Here is an 18,334-nt window from a genome sequence, read left to right on the forward strand (position 1 = left end):
GTAGATATATCATAATTATTGTTTCTACTGGCTACTGTCATTCTTTTTCTGATAAGACAACATACACAGACACACATAGACAGACACACACAGACACACATAGACACACACACACTCTTGGGAATCAAAAGGCAGGTAGACTTCAGAGAGTTCAAGACCACCCCGGTCTACATGTTGCTTTTTCCTTAGTGCCCTCCCAGTTGTGAGCTACAGATTTCCATTAATACACATTTATCTATCTATTGAAAGAAGAACGTATTAGGTGGATGCACAGGGAACTGCATCTTTTTGAAGGGCAGGGAGGGGGAGTGGAGAAAAGCCTGGAACGACTCAGGTAAGAGGCCAGGATGCTGTGCAAGCTCTGGGCCTGAGCCTGAGGGCTTCGGAGGCCTCTGTTTCCACTGGAAATGCCCCTGTGAGGCACTGCTGCAGGATCAACTTGGAAATGTTCAGAGCCTGAGCAGAACCACATTCCAGATCCTTAGGTGGTTTTGTTCTGCTTCAGGGAGGAGTAAATCTAATAGGAAACAGTGAGCAGATGTGTTTGCAAGCGCAAGAGGCTTCTAGTGCTAGAGACAGGCTGAGCTCACCCACCCCAGGCCTTGCATCAGCTACAGGGATGACTGCCAGGCTTGGAAATTAAGGCAGAAGGCTCCCAGGAGCCTTCCTGCCTTGCCTCTTGCTCACAGTGAGAGGGAAGCAAAAAGGAGCAGAGAAGTCAGGGTCTCTTTAGCCAGTCCATTTCTAAGTCACTCACATGCCTAGTTCTCGGGAACCCAGGCAGCAAACAGCCTGTGTGATCACACAGGCTGAGATCTCATGCAGGAATCCTCTACTCCTAAGGCCAGAGATGCCTCTTAGGCTGAGTGGGGAACGTTGAGGCAGGCTCCTCCCTAGCTCATGGTAGCACAAGGTGGTTATTCTGTTGTTTGATAGAGATACTAAGGGCTGGGCATGTAGCTTGGGGATAAAATGCTTGCTTAGCATGCACAAGGCCCTGGGTTAGATACCCAATACTACAAATAACCAAATCCAACAGCAGTAACAAGATCTCCAGCAACAGTGGCCAGTGGCTGACAGGGGCAGGAAGTTATTTAGACAGGGTTCTGATATGGCCTTGGCTTATTTCTGCTTAGAGTTGCATGAACTTGGGGATTCCCAGGGATACCTGGTTCCAGTTCTAGGTACACCCAAGCAGTTAGTGGCCATACCGACTTCTAACGTCAGAGCCATGTAAGGTCTTCCCACTCTATCCAGTTCTACCTGGAGTATACCCTTTTTTTTCCTCAGCCACCTTTGACCTTCTCTGGTGGTCATACACCCACTTTCTTGAGCTCTTCCAGCATCCCCAGCTGTCTAGACCTGTGGGTAGCTGAGTATGAATGCCTCGTTCTGGAGAGTACATCCTGAACCAATCGCTCCCACCTTTCTTGGACTGGGCAAGCTACAGGCTCATTGAAAGGGCATTTAAAGAAAGCACAACTGTCTCTGCCCCAACCTTGAACCAATCCCTAGAACTACCGGAATCTTATTATTTGTTTATTAGATGTTGTAATTGTATGGTATTACACTGCAAAGGCCTGTGACACCAGCACTCTGACGGTGCAGACAGGATGATCAAAAGTTAAATTCAGTGTTGCCCTCTGCTATACAATGTGTTTTGGGTGGTTTGAGTGAAAATGGCTCCCATAGGCTCACAGGGAGTGGGACTGTTGGAAGATATGGCCTTATTGGTAGGTGTGGCCTTGTTGTATCACTGGAGGTGTGCTTTGAGGTTTCAAATGCTAAAGCCAGGTCCAGTATCGCTCTCTCTTTTCCTTCTGCCTGCCAATCCAGATGTAGAACTCTTGGCTCTTTCTCCAGCATCATGCCTGCCTATGTGCTGCCATGCTTCCTGCTGTAAAGATAATGGAACAAACCTCTGAACTGTAAGACAACCCCAATTAAATGATGTCCTTTATAAAAGTTGCTGTGGCCATAGTGTTTCTCCACGGCAATAGAAACCCTAACTAACATAGTGTTCAAGGACAGCCTTGGCTCCTATCTCAAAAAAAAAAAAAAAAAAAGGTGTGTGTGGGTGGGGGTGGGGAGGATGCAGGGATGGCTTAGCTATGAAGAGTGCTGGCTGCCCTCGTTCAGGTTCCCGGCACCCATATCAGGCAGCTCACAACTGCTTGTAACTCCAGCTTCAGAGATTTGGATGCTCTCTTCTAGCCTCTGAGGGCATCTGCAGGCATGTGCACATATCCTACACAGACAAATAATTTAAAACATAATTTTAAAAAGTCTATTAAGCCGGGCGTGGTGGCGCACTCCTTAATCCCAGCACTCCGGAGGCAGAGGCAGGCGGATTTCTGAGTTCGAGGCCGGCCTGGTCTACAAAGTGAGTTCCAGGACAGCCAAGGCTATACAGAGAAACCCTGTCTCGAAAAACAAAAACAAAACAAAACAAAAGTCTATTAAAAATACATAACAGAAAAACAAGCCTCCCTCTAACATCTGTCCCTCAGCTGTCCCTTTCTCCGAGGTCAGCAGTGTTTCTCTGTGTATCTTTCCAGAAGCCCTAAGCTCATGCTCAAGTTCATATGATACTTAACTTTTATGCTCAGGGCAAGGAAGACCAAAGTCCTGTGCTTTGAGTACTCGTGGAGAACAAATAGCAAACAACCAGAGTTAAATTCCATGTCCCAGTTGTGTCTCCCCTTCTTAGCCCTCTATCACCCTACTAGGTCCCTGAGGCACAGTCAAACATGGCAGTTGGCATCAGCCTCATTTCTTAGAGAAGTTAAGATGTTACACACTAGGTGATTCTGATGATCTGATATTATCACCCGCCTCCCTAATGCCTCTTCGCTCTGGAAAGGACCTCAAATTTTTAGACAAAAATGCCATGTCCTCTCTATGGGCATCCCAAGGACAGAGGCAAGGGCTCTTGTGTGCCCTGTGAGCTGGACTCTGAGCTGAGGCCCTGAGTTAAACAATACCCACTGGGTTAAATGGACAGAAAGAAAATTTGTGATTCTGCCAGGCACCCCCCCCCCCCCAGGCCCTGAAGCTTCTCCTGGACCCTGGCTCCTGAACACTGAAATCTCTGACCCACAGGCCATTAGATTTCTTTCCCCACACAGTTGGCTAAGTTAATGTCCCTGCTTGGAAGGCCAAGGCCAAGGGCTGGCTCCCCAGAGTAGTATGTGCCAGCTGTTCCTTACCCACAAACAACAGAAGTACACATTATAACTCAGTGGCCAAAGGGACTGTCTCCGAGCAGGGCACACAGCCAGAGTTCTATAGCTGAAGGCATGAGTTCCCTAGGGCCACACCTTCACAACCCCTGACATCTCGGGGAGCTTCTTGGCTGAACCCTTCCTCATCTGTCCCCATGTTCTGTCTTGGGTGTGAAAGTAACTTCAGTGAAAAAGATCACAGTGCCCAAAGTGGGAGGTGAAGTGGAAATTTAAGGGTTCTTTGGAAAGTCAGTTGGATGGTGTTTTGTTGGGGCAAACACATGAAGGAACATTTAATAAGTGGACACGGGTATAAAAGGCTAAGGCAGACTCTTGAAGGAACATTTCACTGAAGCAGACACAGGAGAGAGGATGTTCTGCTAAAGCAAGCACATATAAAAAGACACATGATGAAGGATTTTTTGCTAACAACACGCATGTAATGGTCCACCTCACATTGTGTAGTTGAGCTGCATTTGTCGGGACTCCAAAGAGAGACACACACACCCAAAAAACTTCAGGTGGTGTGCTGTAGTTTGTTGCTGCTTCCAAGGACTTGGGCTGATTGGATGCACGTGCTGAGAACACGTGATATTTGGAGGATATAAATAGGGTTCCGTGGAGTGACACAGAGAGAGAGAGAGAGAGAGAGAGAGAGAGAGAGAGAGAGAGAGAGAGAGAGAGAGAGAGAGGGAGGGGAGAGAGAGAGAGAGAGAGAGAGAGAGAGAGAGAGAGAGAGAGAGAGAGAGAGAGAAAGAGAGCTGCTAGGTCCTGTCACCACTGTTGTTATCCCTACTCTAGTGGGCTGGACTGCTGGTGTATCTGTGAAGTGTTTGTGAGTGGATCCAGCTGTCTCTGCCTGCTAACCTCTGAACTGAACTGCCAATTCCCAGACAACACAGATGGGAGTTTCTCCAAAGAGCCTTTCTAAACAGGTCCACTCCCCCCATATCCTTTAGATGGGAGTTTCTCCAAAGAGCCTTTCTAAACAGGTCCACTCCCCCCATATCCTTTCTTTTCCACTAGCTCTGGTGGGTGGTGGGTTACAAGGAAGGTTAAAGCGTTTAAGAACCATCATTAAAAATAGGATTTGAAAAAATTAAAATTACAGGAGGTTGTCAGGAGACAGAAAGAGGAGGCAGTGTCTTCAGGGGTAGGGGCAGTGCTTGGCCAGTGAGGCAGTGGGAACAGGGAGAGCTTGCTGACTTCAGCCTGGTCAACCAGGCAGTGGGAACAGGAGGCTACTTACCTCAGAGAGCAGCAAGCATCTGCTATGGATAGTTTGTAAATTCAGACTTAGTTTTGGGGGAGTATTGAGGCAATCTATGAAGGAGAGGGTTGCTGACAGAGGAGGGAGAAGAGGAAGCCAGAGTGGCTAGAATCAGAGAGCACGGGAGAGGGGGAGAAGGAGGAAGAGCCGGTGAGTCAAAGGTGTCGCAGGACACATGGGCATTCCACTTGGGTTTCCTTGCTACCACGGGAAAATGTGAGTTTACAGAGGAGCCCAAGTGCTGTAGAAACTGCCTCCCTCAGGTGCAATCCTTCTGTCCAAGCATTCCCACCCTGATGAGCCACCATTTCACTGGGCACTCACAGGATCCCTAGAACAGTAGTTCTCAACCTTTGGGGGTGGGAGGACACTTTCACAGGGGTCTCATATCAAATATCCTGCACATCAGAAATTTACACTTCAATTCATAACAGTAGCAAAATTACAGATATGATGCTGCAACTAAAATAACCATATTTGGGGGGGGGGAGTTCACCACGTCATGAAGAACTGTATGAAAGGTCGCAGCATTAGGAAGGTTGAGAACCACTGCCCTAGAGACGAACACTTTGTTGTGGGATCTGAGGTCCTATGTGTTCATCTGGAACACCGTGCATGGTTTGCTGACTGGCTCTGTTCAAAACCTTGGCCCACTGCCATGGCTTCTGATTTCCTGTATGATGTAATGGGAAAACTACCTGGGGGAGGGCATATGATTGCTGCATAGGACTATATGAGATTACTTTGTTTAACCTTTGGCCATTAAAATGGTAGCCTTTCTTTCATGTCATCATTGGGATACATTCTTCCTTGGTAACTAGTAAGAAAATCAAGCTGCTACAGCCTACCTCCAGTCTATCAACAACACTTGAAGTAACACCATGAAGGTTCACGTGCGTTGGATATATCCCCCACCCTGAGTCTCTCTCTCCCAACATAGTCTCTTGTAACAAGCTGGCTTCAAGCTTTCTATGTAGCTGAACAAGGCCTTGAACTTCTGATTCTCCTGACTCCACTTCCCAAGTGCTGGGAGTACAGGTGTGGGCCACCATGGCCAGTTTTCTGTGGTACTGAGAACTGAATCCAGGGCTTTGCACATAGTAGGTAAGGCCTCTAGCTACTGAGCTACATCCCCAGAACCTTGAAGAATTCCTTTTCTTCTATTTGAAGCCTGCACTCAACTTATCAGTAGTAATCCTTTGAGCTCCACCTTCAAAATGTATCTAACTATTACTCATATCCACATCTTCCAGGCCTCACATGAGTGACCTACCTGGCCCAATGCCACCTTCATGGCTGCATCTCCTTCTACTCTTCCCTGACTTGGCTCCTCTACCCTGATCTTTTTGCTGTCTTTTTGTTGTTGTTGTTGTTCAGACAGGGTTTCTCTGTGTAGCCCTGGCTGTCCTGAAACTTGCTCTGTAGACCAGGCTGGCCTTGAACTCACAGAGATTGCTTGTCCCTGCCTCCTGAGTGCTGGGATTAAAAGAGTACACCACCACCACTCAGTTAGTGGACATGCTTTTAATCTTAGCATTCAGGAGGCAGACACAAGTAGATCTCTGTGAGATCAAAGCCACCCTGGTCTACAGAGTAAATCCTAAGAAAGACAGGGCTATAGAGAGAGAACCAGTCTCAAAAGAACAAGAAATAAAATAGGTTTTAGCTGAGTATGGTAGGGATGCTTCTAGGGTACTTAGCTCAGAGACAGAAAGAAGAGGGGTTCAAGGCCATCCTTGGGTACTTGGCATGTTTGAGGCCAGCCTACGCTACTGAAGACCCCAATCTCAAAAAATAAAAGTAGTAGGGGCTAGGGAGGTGGCTCAGTTAGTAAAGCCCTTGGCACGCAAGCATGAGAGCTTGAGTTCAGATCCCCAGGACCCACATAAAAAGCCAGGCATGATGGTGTGGGTTTGTAATGCTAGTGCAAGAGAGACAGACAGGTCTCCTATAGAGCCTGCTAGCCAGTCAGCCTAGCAAATTGATGGGTCCCACTTGCAGTGAGAGACCCTGCCTCAAAAAGTGAAGGCAAACATGGACTGAGGAAGACACCCAGGACTGACCTTTACCCCCCTACCCTCATGTGCACTCAAAATGTATACACATACACACAGTTTTAAAAATAAAATTGAGTATCACACAATTCTGTGGTTATTATCTGCCATCCCCTCTAAAATATAAAAGCCTTGAGAAGATGGAGAATTGGTCTGTATGGTTTACTGCTAGATTCCTGCCTGGGCACTAGTTCCTAGCTCGCGGTTCAGCAAATACTAAAGCTGCTGTCTGGATGTCTAAAGGAGGCCAAATTAGTTCCCTGGGACAAGATTGTAGTAAACAGACCCAAGGGCTCAGTCAGTTTTCCTAAGGTCACAGGTAAGTGATGAATCCGGAGCTCCAAGCCCAGCTCGGACTTAGCTGTGACATGCGATGGGGGAGCTCTTCCTGATGGCAGACTCCACCCCGTCAAAGCCAGCTTTGAAATCACTCCCTCCCCACTTGCTTGCTCTGACCGTGCCTTTCTAAATAGTGCCCTGTGCATTGGCCTCTCATAGCTTGAATCCATTCTATTAAAAAAACAAAACAAAACAAAAAACATAATAAAGTTCATGCTCTTTGTGTAATGACAGCATGATTCATGCTCAGCCAGAAAACAGGAAAATATGTTTTAAAATAGAAAGGAGAAAATTGCCTATCATCTAGAGTCTATAGGTGACAGTGGCTATTGTGTTGCCATTTTATTCTGGTCATTTCATCCTAAAAAAAGGTGTGTATATGTATGTAAGTGTGTGTATGTGTGTGTATAAGTGTGTACATGTGTGTATGTATGTGTGTATGTGAGTGTGTGCATGTGTGTGTATGTGTGTGTGGGTGTGTATGTGAGTGTGTGCATGTGTGTGAGTATGTATGTGAGTGTGTGCATGTGTGAGTGTGTATGTATGTATAGATGAGTATGTGTGTGTGAGTGTGTGAGTGTGACTGTGTGCACTATAACACCTAGGGAACAGAATGGAGAACTAAGGAAACCTGGAAAAGCCGTGAGCACCAGCTGAGACAGGACTATGGACTGGACAAAGCAAGCCTGTGCAGACTCCTGCTGTGGGGTGGAAACAGGAAGAGCACTCATGATGAAAGGTTCAATTTACAGACAATGAGGGGCAGAAGCAATAGAATATGGGTGTCATAGGAAGGGAGGAGCTAGAGGTTCCTCCCCAGGCCAGCAGCTGAGTAACTGGATAAAAAGTGGTGGCTCTGTCAAGACTCGGAGCGAAGACTGATTTGGGAGACAGAGGCAGGGGGATCAGGAGTTCAAGGCTGTCCTCAGAGAAGTGATGCAGTAAAGTCAAACCTGCTGTGGGCAATGCCATCCCTAGGCAGGGCGGGCCTGGGCTATATAAGAAAGCTGGCTGAGCAAGCCAGAGGAAGCAAGCCAGTAAACAGGGTTTCCCTGTTGGCTCTACTCTCAATCCTGCCTTGGCTTCCCTTGATGGTGAATTGTAACCTGTAAGCTAAGCAAACCCTTTCTTTCCCAAGTTGGTTTTGGTCGTTGCTGTAATAATAGCAATGGAACAACAAACTAGAACACTGTTCTTCCAGAGAACCAAGGGTTGGTTCCCAGCACCCACATGAGACAGCCCACAGCAGCCAGGGACTCCAGCTCCAGGGGATCCATGCCCTCTTCTGGTCTCTGTGGGCACACACAATCTCATGCCCCTAACTACACACAGACAAGCAAATAAAAACAAAGCCAGGTAGTAGTGGTACATGCCTTTAATTCCAGCACTTGGGAGGCAGAAGCAGGCAGATCTCTGAGTTTGAGGTTAGCCTGGTCTATAGAGCAAGCTCCAGGACAACCAGGGCTACACAGAGAAACCCTGTCTTTAAAAAAACAAAATGGGCTGGAGAGATGGCTCAGTGGCTAAGAGCACTGCCTGCTCTTCCAGAGGTCCTGAGTTCAATTTCCAGCAACCACATGGTGGCTCACAACCATCTGTAATAAGATCTGATGCCCTCTTCTGGTGTGTCTGAAGACAGTGACAGTGTACTCACATACATGAATAAATAAATAAAGAAGAATAAATAAACAAATAAACAACGCTTAAAAAAGACTTCCAGCACAAATGAACACTTCTCCAACCAGCTCTGTTGGTCCTTTGGGCTCTACACCAGGGACAGGCTTATTCTCTGCTGAGTCACACAAGACCCTTGTCTTGTACATATGTATATGCATGAACGTACACGTTGAGCATACTGCCTTCCATACCCATGCCCCTCCTGTTCTCATCCTTGCTAGTTCCCCTGCTCTCCTACACAGTTTTTAAAAAGAGTTTTGTTTCATGTGTACGGACATTTTGCCTGCACGTATGTAAGTGTAAGTGTACTACTTGCATGTCTGGTGCTTGAGGGGATCAGAAGAGGGCCTTAGGTCTGAGAGGGAGCAATCAGTATTTTATTGATTGCCACCATTCTGACTGAGGTGAGAGGGGATATTTATGTATTTTAATTTACATTTTCATGATGGCTATTGAAGTTGAACATTTTTTTTTCAAATATTCAGTAACCATTTGTGCTTCATGCTTTAAGAACTGCCTGTTCATTCCATTAGTCTATTTATTGAGTTGATTATTTTGTTTGCATTTAGTTTGAGTTCTTTGTATGTTCAAGACACTAGTTCTCTACCAAATATGTAATTAGCAAGAGTTTCATAGACTTTTTTTTTTTTTTTTGAGACAGTATTTCACTATGTAGCCCTGGCTGACTTAAAGCTGGCTATTAGATCAGGCTGGCCTTATACTCACAGAGATGTATCTTCTGCTTCATGAATGCTGACGTTAAAGACACGAGTCACCATGATGCCTGGATTTACAGAGAGCTTTAATGTTTTTCATTTTAAAAAAGATGTATTAGTTTTATGACATCAGATTCCCTGGGACTGGAGTTGCAGATGGTTGTGAGTCTCCATGTGGGTACTGGGAATCGAACCCAGGTTCTCTGTAAGAGTAACAAGTGTGCTCAATCACTGACCCATCACTCCAGCCCCTCTGTCCACCCTTATGTGGGTTCCCAGGATGGAACTCAGGATCCCAGGCTTACAGGAAATCCCTTTTACCTACTAAGCCATCTAAATGCTACCATAGGCCATTTTCAATGTCCATATGAAACTTCTGTCCCAATGCCAGCCTGTCCTAGGTGGGACTTTGTTCTGCCTGACCTATGTGTCAGGTTTACAGCTGTTGCCATCTCGCACCCACAAACAATAAGTACAAAAGCCATGAGCAGTAGCCCATGACTACATTATGGTGACTAACTGGGTCCCTGTGCCAACGGAGAAGCAAGCACTGAGAACGCTCCCTGATTCCAAACCTCCGAGGCAGAAGATGGATGAGGTCAATTTGGATTGTGAGCTTTGGGATCAAGCTTTGTGGGACAGCAGAGTAGAGCTGCCCCTCCCTCACAGGAAGTCAGACAAGTCTGGAGAGCTTAGGGACATTCGTATAGATGTCACTGCTGAGTCTGTGTGGAGGGAAAAGAGCAGAACCAACAGATGTTCCCAGGAGAGACATAAGTAAACTCACTCTCAAACAGACAGTTCCCTCTCCAGTTCCAGGTGCGCTCATTCTAGCCCTGTCCTGCAGGGCCACCACGCAGTTAATTACCACCAGTCATCAACTCTGGGTCTTTTCACACATCTTGTGGATTCTTTATTTATAATTGTTTTGTAATTAACACGTTTTTAAGACGTATATTCTTCTGTCTGCAGAGCTGCCTCAGGAGTTAAGACCCTTGGTTGTTCCTTTGGCTGAGGGCTCTGGTTAGTCTCAACACTCACATCACACACATGCTTAGAGCTGCCTGCAACTCCTTGTCCAAGGGATCTGAAACCCTCCTCTGGCCCCCAGGGGGGCCTCCATGCAAATGGCATGCACACATAAAATAAAGGTTTTAATAAAGGATTTGTTGTCTTGATTTTTTTAAAATATTGTAAATATTTTTATGTTTAGGGGTGTTTTGCCTGCAGGTATATTTGTGTACTATTTCAAGCCTGGTGCTGGCAGAAGCCGGAAAGACGGTGTTGGGTCCTCTGGAACTGGAGTTGTTAGCCACAGTTTGGTTGCTGGGAATGGAGCCTGAAGTCATTAGAAGAGTAGTATATTGGGTGCTCTTAACCACTGGACATCTCTCTAGCCACCTCCTCCCTCCTTCCTTCCTCTTAAGATAGAATGCAGCCCAGGCTGACCTCAAATGCTCTCTGTAGAGGACCATCTTGAACTTCTGATCCTCCTCCATTTACTTCCCCAGCGCTGAGATTAGAGACAGAAACTGTCGTACCTGGCTTATGTGTATCTGGGGATCAAACCCAGGGCTTCCTGCCAGGTAGGCACTTAACCAATGGAGCTATGTCCCAGACCTCAAAAGTGGTTTTCTATACAAAATTGAGGCCACTGCCAACAAAAACCACAGCAGAAATAAGTACTTCCCTTCTGAAGTTCACCATAATGAGAAGCAGAGGACTGAATTTTTTTAAAAGAAAAATGTGAATAAACAAGAACAAAGCAAGCCTCAAAGGAGATGGAACCAATAAAACAATTGTGGGTTTGAATGCGACTCCTGGGCAGATCGGGTGTTCGGCATGTGTCAGGCCTGGGTTCAAGTCCCAACACTGAAAAAGTGGACAGTCACTGGCAACCGAACTGGAAGACACGAGAAACCAAATCCTGTCAGCTTTGGGCAAATTGAGATGCAACTCATTCACGCCACAGAACCCCCAAGAGGCGTGGATTTGGAGGCACCAGGTAACACGGGAAGTATGTTAGGCTGGTTAAATGTCTGTCAGAGAAGCAGAACACCGCCACCTGGCTCCTCACTGTGCCAAGGGAGTAGCTGTACTTTTTGTACCCAGAAAAGGGTACTTGACATCTGGGAAATTTAAAAGAATAAATAAGGTTTCTGGGCCGAGAACCATGTGTCACAGATCAGTGTCCCTGTACCTTTGTGCAAGGTGGAAGTTGAAGTAGGATGTTGTATACTGAATAAAGATGCCTACATCACATCTCTCTTCTTCCCCTCAGCAAGCAGAACTGTGCATTCAGATGTTTTTCTGTCTCGGGAGGAAATTAGAAGAAACTTTTCCAGGAAATTTGATCAAGCAGGGGGTAGAAAAAATTCCTACAGCTGTTAACATCAGAGGCTTCCCAAGGAATTGGACCAATCAAATTGCTCTACAGTGAAATGGCCAGAACATGTGCTCCACATATACAAAGGGGAGTCCAGAGAGCCCTTCCATGTCCCATTCTTAACTATGCCAGTAGCCAGACAGTTCCCAGAATGGTGGCCAAATAAGAGGTCTGGAAAGCAACTGCACAGATGGGACTAGGTCAAAGGCCGGGGAGAAAGTTCCTCAAATTGATGCAATGGATGGGATGGCTACTGCATTTGAACATATTGAGCGATTTATACCACTCTGGGAAGCTGGGGGAGGTGGGGATGAATTAGCAATAAGCACACAGAAAACCAGGCAAATGACAAGCCTGCCTTTTACTAAATCTAGAGATTAAAAAGAGTTCTGCGGGAAAGGGAATGCAGCCCATTTGGATGGTTAGAAGGTTGCAAGACACAAAGTAAAGTTGGTAGTCTGTGAAAAACCATCTTTACTTTTCATATTAAGAGCCAGGGTCTGGGACTCAGTGGTAGCATGGGCAAAGCTCTGAGTTCGATTCCCAGCAAAGAGGAAACAACAACAACAACAACCCAACTAACCAAAAAACAAACAAACAAAATCCCAGAGTTGGTGTATTCTACCCAACAGTCCTGCAGTGGACTGTGGGGTAGCTTAGTGGGTAAAGATACTTGCCACCAAGGCTAATGACCTGAGTTCAATCCCTGGTGCAAAGGGATAACAAACCTCCAAGCATATGCTCTGGTACATGCACACCCCTTCCAAAAATATACAAATAAAACTTAAAGCAAAGACAGAAGTAAAGAAAAGTCCCCCATAGATACCAGAGACAATAGGGTCTCATGTACCTCAGGCTAGACCTCAGTACCACCATCTCCAGTTTATGAGTATGCTTGGCTCACAGGAATTGGCACTATTAGGAGGTGTGGCCTTGTTGGAGGAAGTGCATCACTGGGGGCGGGGGGGGGGGAGGGGTGGCTTTGAAGTCCTATGCTCAAGATCCACCCAGTGCAGAAGGGAGCCTCCTCCTGGCTGCCTGCTGAATGAAGTCTCCTCCTGGCTTCCTTCAGATCAAGATGTAGAACTCTCTCTTCTAGCACCATGTTTGCCTGCATGCTGCTAAGCTTCCCACCATGATGATCATGGACTGAACCTCTGACATTGAAAGCCAGCCACAGTTCAATGGTTTCCTTTATAAGAGTTGCCTGGTCATGGTGTTTCTTCACAGCAATGAAACCCTAAGACAATGGGGTACTGGGGATTGAACCCACAAATTTGGCTTCATGCATTCTATGTATGTTTTTTACTAGTTGAACCCCGCTTTTCTTGCAGGTTCCCCATTTTAAGTTAAGCTCCTAGAGTTATCTCCTATAGTTTGAAATGGAAAGAATGTTAGCTACATAGCTCTCTGGCTCATCGCTTACCCATCCCCTACCCAACCCGTACTCCCAGACAGGGTTTTTCTGTATAGTCTTGGCTGTCCTGGAACTCATTTTATAGACCATGCAGGCTTTGAACTCACAAAGACCAGTCTGCCTCTGCCTCCCAAGTTCTGGGATTAATGGTGTGTGTCACCAGGGCCCAATGGTTCATCACTCAGCATCTCTGGGTAGCAGGCTTCTCACTAAGGTCCCACGTCTCTGTTCTTTTTGATTCCTGGTAACCTCGGCGGTTAATCCTTTTTCTTCTCTCTACACCTTTCCCATCCTTCCTACAAGTATCCGCCACACCCATTTATCAAAGTCAGATTTCCTTTGAATGTGTGGGTTGGGTTGTGTCATGGTCTGAATCAGGTCACCAGGAAGATACCTGCCTGGGCATCCCTTCTTCTTCCTCCCTCCCCTTTGCTTTTTTGACAGGTTTTCTTGTGGCTCACACACCACTGCTGGCTTTATTCAGTGCTAGCTATCTAACCTAGGGCCTCATGGATGCTAAGTAAGCAAGCTACTAAGATACATCCCCAGGTCCAAAGGATGTTACCAATGCCACTTTTCTGCTTGATATTTACCCCCAATATAGAGAATTGAGCATAGGATCTTGTACTAACGAGACAAGCTCTCTACAAATTAGCTATATTCCCTGCCTGCTTAGATTGACAGTTCTATTGGTTTGTTCTTTCAGGTGTAAATTGACTTCATTCCCGTGAGGGATGTCACAAGATCTACTATAGCCAGGTTGATCTTGAACTTGACCTGCTGCCTTGGTCTCCCAAGTGTTGGAGTTACAGATGTGTGCCATCATAACTGGCTTGCAAACTGATTTCTTTTCTTTTTCTTTCTTTCTTTTTTTTTTTTTTACTTTTAATCTACGTCCTATCTTCCCCATAGGCAAATTTGAACTTTACACAACCAATAAAATATAAATAATAGTAATTAACAAAGTGGATGTTAAAGGGACAGAGAAATGAATGTTTGGGGGATATGTGGTAAACTGATGTCACAAAGTACTGTTCTTGGCCTGAGGTCACCAGAGAGTAAGGCTATCAGCAGTGACAGGCATGGAGACACAGCCCCACCCTGTTGCCAGCACAGCCGGGGAGTTCTCTTCTCGTTTAGGGACAGACTTCCACTCAAGCAAGAACGGGGTTATTGGCGTTGCTGTAGAAAAGATTCAGAACAAGCCAGTATAAGGCAGTATTGGTGTTTATTAATAGATTATAATGTATTTTTTAAGTTGAGAGTAAGGGAAAGAGGCTCCGGAATTGAAGACATCCCCAGGTGCGGGCATGGGCTCCTCAGAGGAGATTTTCTCCTTATGTTCTTACAGTGGTTTGCTGCAGCATCCTGTGGTTTCTGAGTTACATTGCTCAGAGGTGTAATTAAAGGTTAAAGAACCTTCTTTTGTAAACTTAGTGGTAGAGTGAGTTTACAAGGGTATTATCTAGACTTAGTGGGAAGATGAGAATGTCCAAACTCAAGGTCACAGATCACTTTTTACTGTAGGGTTTTTTTATTGCCTTTGCCCTCTTTGTTTCAGATGTCTTTTTTTTTTTTTTTTTACATTGATTGATTGATTGATTGATTGTGTTCATGTGTAGGTATGTTCATGCACATGCTAGGGCACATGTGTCAAAGTCAGAAGACAACTTGTGGGACCCAGTTCTCTTTTTCTGCCCTGTGGGGTCCAGGAACAAACTGAGAGAGGCAGCAAGCCCCTTTCCCTGCTGAGCCTTCTCACCGGCCCTGTCTTTCAGGTGTCTTGTAGGAAAACCCTGCCTCTGCAGGCAACTTTGGCTATACCATTGGTGTGCAAAATTTCCTGATTCTTTCAGAGGGATAAGCTAGCCAGGTATCTGGGTGAAGTGCCTTTTCCCTTCCTGTCATTTCCTTCTCCTGTGTCCTTAATTTTCTGCCTTTCTGCCCTGCCTCAAGCTAAGCTAGAAATCTCATGATTTAGGAGGTACCCCACATAAATACAATTGTGATTGTTTGAATGAGAAATGTCCCTTGGTCCCGAGGTGCTCTTTGGGAAGTGTGGAAGGCTTCGGAGGTATGGCCTTGTTGGAGGATGCCTGTCACTGGAGGTAGGTTTGAGAGCTAAAAGACTGGAGCCAGGCTGATTTCTTTCTATTTGTACTTGAAGATGTGAGCCCAGAGCTGCTGCTCCAGCACTGGCTGCTGTCTAGGGCTTCAACTCTCTAGAACATAAGCCCAAACAAACCCATTCTCTTATGAGGTGACTTGATCATGATTTATCACAGGAACAGAAAAATAACTAATGAGCTTACTGAGTGCTAAAATCATCAAGGTTATGGTGGGCCACGCCTAAAAGAGAAAAAACATTAAATGTTCTATTCAGGGGCTGGTGATTGTGTAATTTAACGATGGGGGCGTGCCACAGTGTGCACACATGTGGCGGTAAAAAGATTCCCAAGGCTCAAGGTGTCTTTCCAAGCTACTGATGTCATATTTAAATTCCAGGCGGATGGAAAAAAATCAGAAGTGAGGAGGGAATTTCCTTTCTATATTAAGGATAGGTCCAGGAAGTCCTACTTTTATTTTAATGTCCCAAGGTAACCATAGGACACATCTAGATAGAAAGGAATCCGAAGAATGTAGCATTTCAGCCTGTGTGCAGCTGCTGAGGTTGTTAAATAGCGGCTTCTGAGATAAGCACTTGCCAGCGCACAGTGTATGAAGATGACGATAACACAGTTCCTGCACTTGTTACATAATACCATTCTGTTGGGTACGATTGTGTGCAGAGACCAGAGGTGGAGAGCAGAGGCCAGAGAGGAAGACTGGGTATCTTCTTAACTGCTCTCTACCTTAGTTTTTGAGACAGAGTCTCTCACTGAACCTGAAGGTCACTGCTTTTCATAGATTGCCTGGCCAGCAAATCCCATGATCTTCCTGTCTCCATCTGTCCAGGACTGGGATTACGGACACTTGCTTGTCTGGCTTTTCACATGGATATTGAGAATCTAAACTTAAGTCCTCAAGCTTTCATGGCATCCACTTTACCAACTGAGCCATCTCCCCAGGCCTTTTTTTCTGGCTTCCTGAGACAGGGTCAAATATAATCAGGGATGGTCTTGAACCTCTGATCCCCTGCTTCCAACTCCCAAGTACTGGGATTTTAGGCATATATAATCCCATGCTAAGAACTTAAGGTCATAGATAATTTTTAAATACCTGGCTAATCTTAATTATTTAATTTAATTTTGTTTGGTTTGATTTTGGTTTTTGAGACAGGGTTTCTCTTTGTAGCCCTGACTGTACTGGAACTCTCTCCATATATAGACCAGGCTAGCCTCAAACTCACAGAGATCCTACTGCCTCTGTCTCCCAAGTGCTGGAACTGAAGGCATATGCCCACCGTGCCTGGAAATTCTTTTTAGTTTTTAAAGGACCCTTCATACAGACTTCCACAGGGGCTGGCCTCGTTGTAATCCTACAGTGAATAAGAGGTACTTCTCTCTCTATTCTCAGCATTTGTTTCACTTATTTTCCTGAGCATGGCCTTTCTAACTGGTAGTGGACAATCATTTAATCATTAACAGACTATGGTACCATTAAAAATATATCTCAATTGGGCTGGTGAGATGACTCAGTATGTCAAGGCACTTGCCACCAAGCTTGATGACCTGAGCTCATAGAAATGACTACCTCAAGCTGTCTTCTGACCACGTGTGCCATGATACACAAGCTCACACACACACACACACACATTAAATAAATACATTTTAAAATATACATATCTTGGAAAGATGTGAATTGTAGGACTAAACAATAAGGTAAGCTTGAGTCTGTCTAGAGACACAGGGGAAAGTTTATGAAGACTGTGACAGATTGGGGGCTCTGTGGCCCAAATTTGAAATCCCAGCACTTAAGAGACTTGCTGTGAGTTCCAGAACAACCTGGTTTATGTAGTGTAACCTTGGCTAGAGTGTGAAACCCTAGCTCAAAACAAAACCGACCCAAAAACAAACAAACAAACAAACAACAAACATCCCAACCCCCCTAGTTGCATGGTGAGTCGCTGTGTGCTGGAGAGCCTCGCTTCCAGTGCCCCTGACGTTCAAAGCAAGATGGGCTGCCCCACACCTGAGACGATGAGGGTCCTTTTACTCTCTTCAAATGGAAGTTACAGGCAGGAAAATACCCATATACATAAAATAATTACTTAAAAAAGTAAAAGCCCTCAGAGCTGCAGCAGCAGCTACCCTCTGCCCATCCCACACATTCAAAGTCATTGAGAGAACAGGGATCTGAGGTGAGAGTTCAGAGTTCATGTGGCTCGGGACAGTATACAGTGACTGTAAGGATGTGGAGAGATAAGAACTTTAGAGAACTGTTGGTGTGAACTATCTGGGCCTTTCTAAGGGGAACTTGTCAATATGTAAAAACATCTGCAAAATGTCCGTTCCCTTTGGCACATCCGTTGTTAGAAATCTCTCTCAAGGAAGTGATAAAAGCCTGGCTCGCAGCACACATTTTGAAATTTGAAGACAGTCTGAACCACAGGATGAAGCCAGTGTTAAAACAAACACAAAAACAAAATGGCATTAAACAAGAAAAAGAAAAAGAAAAGCTGGAGACTGGAGAGATGGCTCAGTGCTTAAGAGCTCTGTCTGCTCTCACAGAGGCCTTAGGTTCGATTCCCAGAACCTACAACCATTTGTAATTCCAGTTCCAGGGGATCTGATGCCCTTTTCTAACCTCTAAGAACACCAGGCACCCACATGGTACAGATATACACACCAACAAGAGGAAGAGGAAGAAGGAAGAGGAAGAAAGAAGAGGGAGGAGGAGGAGATTCAGCAACACAGCAACTTTTGAACTTCAGAGACTATTTCCTGAACAAGAAGTACAACTTCCCTGGGCAGTGGTGGCGCATGCCTGTAATCCCAGCACTTGGGAGGCAGAGGCAGGCAGATTTCTGAGTTCGAGGCCAGCCTGGTCTACAGAGTGAGTTCCAGGACAGCCAGGGCTACACAGAGAAACCCCGTCAGAAAGAAAGAAAGAAAGAAAAGAAGTACAACTTCCTGCTAGGTATGGGGGAGCACGCTTATCACCCCAATCTTTCAGAGGACGAGGCAGGAAGATCCAGGAATCAGGGTTCACTAGAGAGAGAGAGTACGGTGCCCAATTGAGCTACATGACCAAACAATAGCAAAACTAAACAAACAAACAAAAAACAATCCAATACAAGCAGAATAAATCC

The sequence above is a fragment of the Mus caroli genome, unplaced genomic scaffold (assembly GCF_978045245.1).
Source record: "Mus caroli unplaced genomic scaffold, Mus_caroli_1 scaffold_7, whole genome shotgun sequence".
In the NCBI taxonomy this organism is placed as follows: domain Eukaryota; kingdom Metazoa; phylum Chordata; class Mammalia; order Rodentia; family Muridae; genus Mus; species Mus caroli.